Below are 6003 nucleotides of genomic sequence, written 5' to 3'. Positions count from 1 at the left end.
TTATTTTGTATTTTGTTTTCTATTAAAAGCATTTAGTTTAAAAAAAAACAAAAAACAAAAGTGGTTTGGTCCCTTTCTGGGAAACTTGCTCTGACTTGCATGGGAAGGAGAGGGCAGGATCATGTTTCTCCGACGCTGCTTGAACTAGAGGCTGCCTGGCACTTATAGGGTGATTCTGATGGTCTTGCTGCCTTGCCATCTGCGGGTCTGATATCCCCCCGCTATTCGCTTTCCAACTGACTTGGCAGGTCATGGAGCAGTGTATTGACGCAGCTCTGTAGATCTGCTGAAATGGAAGTGAAGGAAGGAGCTGGGTATGCTTGAGGTTGTCACTGCGCACCAAAAAGTCTTGTTCTGCAGGGCTGTATTACCTTTGGTTTGTGGCGTGGCGTTCTGAAACTCCTCTTCTGAGCGAAGGACTAAACCTAATGTCTCTTAGACAGGTTGTCAGTTTGAAATGATGATTCCCTTTGAGCTTCCCTTAAACCTTCTCGACTCTCATGAGAGAATTCTCTTGAGAACATCAAAGTAATCAAAGAGTTTGGAGAATAGTTCACAACTGCCTTTCTTTTTTGCCCACGTAGGTTGATAAATCATCAACATCTTTTTTGAGAAAAGTATTTGACCTTTCTGAGGTCCGTAACAGTGTGCGCTGCACCTCTACTCCACAGGTACCAGAAACCCCTGTGTACACTGGAGCTGACTGACACTGCTAATCTTCTGACAGCTGAGCATCAAAATGTGCACTACTTCAACAATCCCAGACCAGGATCGGGCATTTTGAAAAAATACTATGGGAGCCAGTTGTATTGTTGAGATTTTGTGCTATGCAGGCCTTCTAGAGAGACTTTCTCCTTCAGATCTGTTGAGCTGACACTGCTCGCTAGACTATATGCGTTGTATCTTTGACCCCGCAGTAATCTCTGTGGTTGTGTTTGGAGTGTTTTTGCCAGATTCTGTAAATCTTAGTCCAAAATTTCATAATGAAATGAGTGTTCTTGCATCTTAGCAAGGTATAGAAGTGCTTGGCTCAGTGCCTTTGTGAATACCTGGGAAGGACATGACTCACCAGCATTCACTGGAACTCATTTGCTGTTTGTTGCCTTACATCCTGAGCAGGGTTTAGTTTTAGAGCAGATGGATTTTTGGTCCTGATGAGATGGGCAGCGAACAAAGCTTCCTTGTAATATCTTCACTTTTACAATGCAGTTGGGGGGGGGTTGTTTGTTTGTTTGTTTGTTTTTTAATAGTTGGGGTATTCCAAAGTATTTTGCATACAAAAGTGATATGTAAGAAGAAAGCGACTTTGGAAGCAAATCATGTTTTATGTACATAAGCTAAAAAGATACAAATGTGATTTCTGCAGGGTTGAAAAGTGTTATCGTTAATGAGGGACTCACAACCTATCTTCTTTTATGTATTGTTTGGACAGTTTTTGGTGCTTGTGGAATGTAAATGTTGGAAGGCAGGAAGCCAGGAAACAATCTAGACTACAAGAAATGCCTGCAACTAATTGACAGTCTGAATTTCAAGGCAGTATTGAGAGAACAGTATGAGTGGGAGAAAGAAATACCTTAAGTCTGGCAGAGTTCAGACTGTAATGTCTCTAACAATGCGTATTTCAGAAATAAGCCTGCATTTCTGCAGACCTCTTCCTTACTCTAAATATCTCATATCATAAAAAAATTAAAGCATTTAAGTTTGCGTAGTTAAGCACTCAAAAATGTTAGTAAGCATGGAGCAGCCTGCATTGCCGCTTGTGAGTATGCATCTGACGCAGTTCTCAGTTATTTAATTAGGTGCTCCTTCCCCTGCAAAGCTCAGCTGATTTCATGTGCGTCCTGGATGACGCGCAGCACCTGAGGTGCTGTGTGGTATCGAAAAAGTGGCTGCTAATAGATGCTTAGAGAAAGTACGGGGGAGAGAGCATATTGACAGCGATCCTCCTGTGGTATACACTCCTGGCTTTTCGCAGGTTTTTTTCTTTTTTTTATAGACTTCCTGAGCTGTAGGCTGTGCATCCGCAATACCTGCGAATGGTTTTAGTCTCCATTCATCTTGTCTGGTCCCTTTTATTAATCCATTATATATATTTTTTTTTTTAACTTCCACAACTTCCTGCAGCAAGAAGTTCTACAGCTTGAGTTGGGGGGGGGGGGGAAAGGGGAAAGTAAAGAATTTCCATTTTTGACATCCATTGTATGATAATTTCATTCTGTGCCCTAAGATCTTGAATGGATAAAGGCAATGATCAGTGAAACGCCTTCTCAAAAGACGTCATGAAGTGCAGGCCACAACACGGTGGCTGGAATAAATATGAACAAAACTAAGGTACGAGTCCATGCTTAGTCACTTAATACCGATGAAAGAAAATGATACTTGCTCTAATAAACAGAAAGTGTAATGCAAGTTCACAGGTCTAAGTTGAAGTTGCCCTGCCCACTTTTAACAGTATAATCTCCTGGTTAACATATTGCCACACCATGCAATCTCTAAACCTTTTAGCTTCCTTCATGGTTAATTTCATCATATTCCTCCCCGCTCAGGTTCCTTTGTTAAATAGCTTTTTCTTACGAATATCTTTTAAGAACATCTTACAGAAATGATTTTTCCATTAACAGAGCCTTAGGATTTTCCTAGGTAAGTGAAAAGGACTTCAGTCAGTTCTGCTAACCGTGTTCCAACGGTTACTGACTGTTAGTCCTCCAGGCTTAGGAGGTTCTTCAAAGGCCTGAAATGGCTTTCATTGTGAGTGGTGTCTAGTTGCTTGTGGTGAGCCAGGGTCTAAAACTGTACCATTACAAGACACGGCTGTGACAGTTAAATTAACTGCCTGAATGTCCCTGGCCAAAGACTATCCCATCATGCTGCATGTTAGCTATGACTTTTTTTTTTTTTTTTTAAAGATACTGGATAGAAGCCAAAACTGGCTGAAATAACAGTGCTCATCCAGTTCAGTGTATTTCAAGTACAGAATACTGGTGAAGTCTGTTGCAGGGTTGGTGGGGTTTGCTTGATTTTGGTTTTTTTACAATTTTAAACATGCGCATCTGTTTTCCATTTCCTAATCACTATTATAATATATATATATATATAATATATATATAAAATTAGTAGTGTGTATATATATATATATATATATATATATATAAAAAATCAGTATTCAGTAGCAATTATACAGAAAAGATATAGCATATTTGCATATTCTCTTTAAGTGCCCAGTTTGAGACAATGCATTATCCATTGTGTCCGTCATCCTGTAGAAACGTTCTCCCAGGAGTGTGAAATTCTTGAACAAGGCAGCTGTAGAAGCTATTTCTATAACTTGATATCACAGGTGTTACTCTATAACTACAACATACGTTCCGGCTTCAAACCGGGGAAGGGATCGGATACATTCAGATGAGAGGCAGAACCAGAAGAGGGAAGAAGACTTGTTCACTGCTGTGCTTTCTTTATCAGCGGGCTTGCTTCCTTATCTAGTTCAGAACTTTGCAGTTCAGTTTAGGATAAAATTGTCTCTTCTTCACATAACCTTTCCTTGATTTGTGATCTTCAGTGAAGTCAAAATCCTCTGTTTATGACAAGCCTGATACCAAAAAAAGTGAAGTGTATACAGTCCAGGGATCAACTAAGAATGCAACTTTCTAGTGTTCAGTCCTGTACAAGCATATAGTTCACCCCAGTTCCAAAGAGCCATAGGGCTCAGCAGAGGAGTGCAGTCCACATTGTCACCTCGCTGCAGGATTAAATACAAAAATGAATGGGCTAATTCACCTTCTATCAATAAGCAATTCTACCTCAGCCTTTCACAGTACCACGTGTACTGATCTTTTTTTGTCTCGTTATCAAGGTTTGGCATGTATGGTGGGGAGAGGCAGGCTCTCTTCTTTCTCTCTGTGCCCCTTTCCCCCCGTCAGTTCTCAGATTTAAGGGACAGCCTGTCCCTGGGGAGCTCTGCTTTGTGGGGAAGAGCCCAGCACAAGGTGGAGCTGGGACCCTTCTTGCCCTCTGCCCCACCACCACCTTCCTGACCTCAGCCCCAGCCCCTCTGGCAGTGCTTCCCTGACGCTTTGCGTGATGAGAGGAGGAAAAAACCCTCTGTTCCCCACTTTCAAAGGGAGAGGGTGTTTGGTTGTCAGTACCCCAGCTCTGGAGAACGGGATGGGAGGTGGAGCAGCAGCTATGAGTGGCAGGGCATGAGACTAGTACCATGATGGTGTCCGCTTCTGTTTCTTTAGTAGCACTTTTTTTCCCCCCCACCAGCAGTAGTGATGCTTCTGCTTGTACTGGTATATATCATGCAACATCGATTCCAGCAGCTTTGGTGAAGTGGCAGGACTGGTGAGCCAGCTTGTCAAAATAACCAAGCCTTTCTCCTTGTTCATAAATCACCTGTAAATATACCCTTAATCAAATGTGTTTGTTTTTTTTTTCCTGTGGCTTACAGTTTTTCGGCAGAGGCCGGCATGCTGAACTACCTGCTTCCAGCTGAGAGGGGCCTCTGATCTTGTGTTATTCTTTGGGGGAACTTCCCATACCCTGAGCCCCCCACCCCTAATTTGGAAGGCACCAGATCAGACTCTGCTTCCTCCTTTACAATCAAGCGAGCATGCTATCTAGAAACAGTAAGTGCTTCCACTCTGTTCCACAACAGCACAGCAATGCTCTTGCTGAAGGGTACAGTGGCAGATCCTAGATGAGAGGCACCCCAAGGCTGGGTCGTGCTTGGAGCCTCAGGAAGTTTCTAAAAGCAATGGGTAGAGAAAAGGTAGGTGGACGCTAAGGGGAATTAGGCGCCTCTCTGGATAACAAATGACTCCTTGCCAAAAGCAGTGTCTGGGTCTCTGCGCAGCAGTGATGGTACCTGTCCACCATGGAAAGCAAAGATCTTTAAGGGAGAATCTCTCTTTCCACTTTTTTTTTTTTTTTCCTTTTCACAACCTTCCTGTGAGGAACTCTGATAAAATAACAGGAAAAGACAATTTTTGGAGGTGAAAAGAACAGGCTGTTTTCAATTTCTGAGGAAGCAGAGAAAGATGAAGGTTGTTTCTTCCGCTCTTGGCTCCGCCTCCACAATGTGAGTAAGAGGTGATTTGTCCCATGTTCACCGTGTTCCTGTTCGTTGCTGCCTTTGGCCAGCCCTGGACCTGGCTTTGCAACCGTTAGATACTTCACGGTTTATGGGAAGGGTAGGAACCGCGCAAATAAGTACGACAATTGCAGTGTACTTACTGCACTGATAAAGGGAGCTGGGATTGCACCAAAAGACAACCTCAGATAAACTAGTGCTAGCTGCCTACGGAGGGTGGCCGTTTGTCCATCATCCGAAAAAGTGTAGCAAAACTCATGAAATGATATTTTGTCCTTTAGAACTAGCATGAGTCCTTCCTGAGCTGCATGTAGCTTAAAAACAGAAAACAACCCACCCCCAAGTATTAGCTTTGACATCCCCAAGGTCTGCAATTCTGAGCGCACACGCGACTTCCTAGCGTTTCAGCTTAGTATGTCACATCTTCAGTCAATTGCTGGAGTTGAAAGAAGTCATGTTTGCACAGCTTTTGCTCATTTTTATATTAGTGAGCAGCTTAGCTGGAGACTTCTATGCTGGACTGCTGTTGCTTTTGCCTTTTTTGCTTAAGGCGACAGCGGAGCAATCTGCATGTGGTAAACAAACTAGAAAAGAATAGCCAGAATTTTAGGCGCTCCTTTCCCTCCTGGCAGCTCCTCTCCACTAGTGCAAATATTTCATGACCACTTAGGATGACTGTTTAACCATATGTGAGTTTTGGATTTGTTGTGGGTTTTTTATTTGCTTTTCAGAACCAAAGCCTAAAACAAATGGCAACATAAAGCTCTACTGCACCTAAACTTCTTGTCACTTTGCTATCAGATCTCCTAGGCTGGGAGGAAGTGGGGGGGATCCTTTTTTTTTTCTTTCCTTCCTCATCTGCAATTGTTTATTTTTTTTCTCTGAACTCCCTCAAGAGAAAGCATCCTTTG

This window comes from Struthio camelus, chromosome 3 (assembly GCF_040807025.1).
Source record: "Struthio camelus isolate bStrCam1 chromosome 3, bStrCam1.hap1, whole genome shotgun sequence".
Lineage (NCBI taxonomy): Eukaryota > Metazoa > Chordata > Aves > Struthioniformes > Struthionidae > Struthio > Struthio camelus.
The sequence above is the reverse complement of the archived record's forward strand: the minus strand, read 5'-3'. Positions refer to the sequence as shown.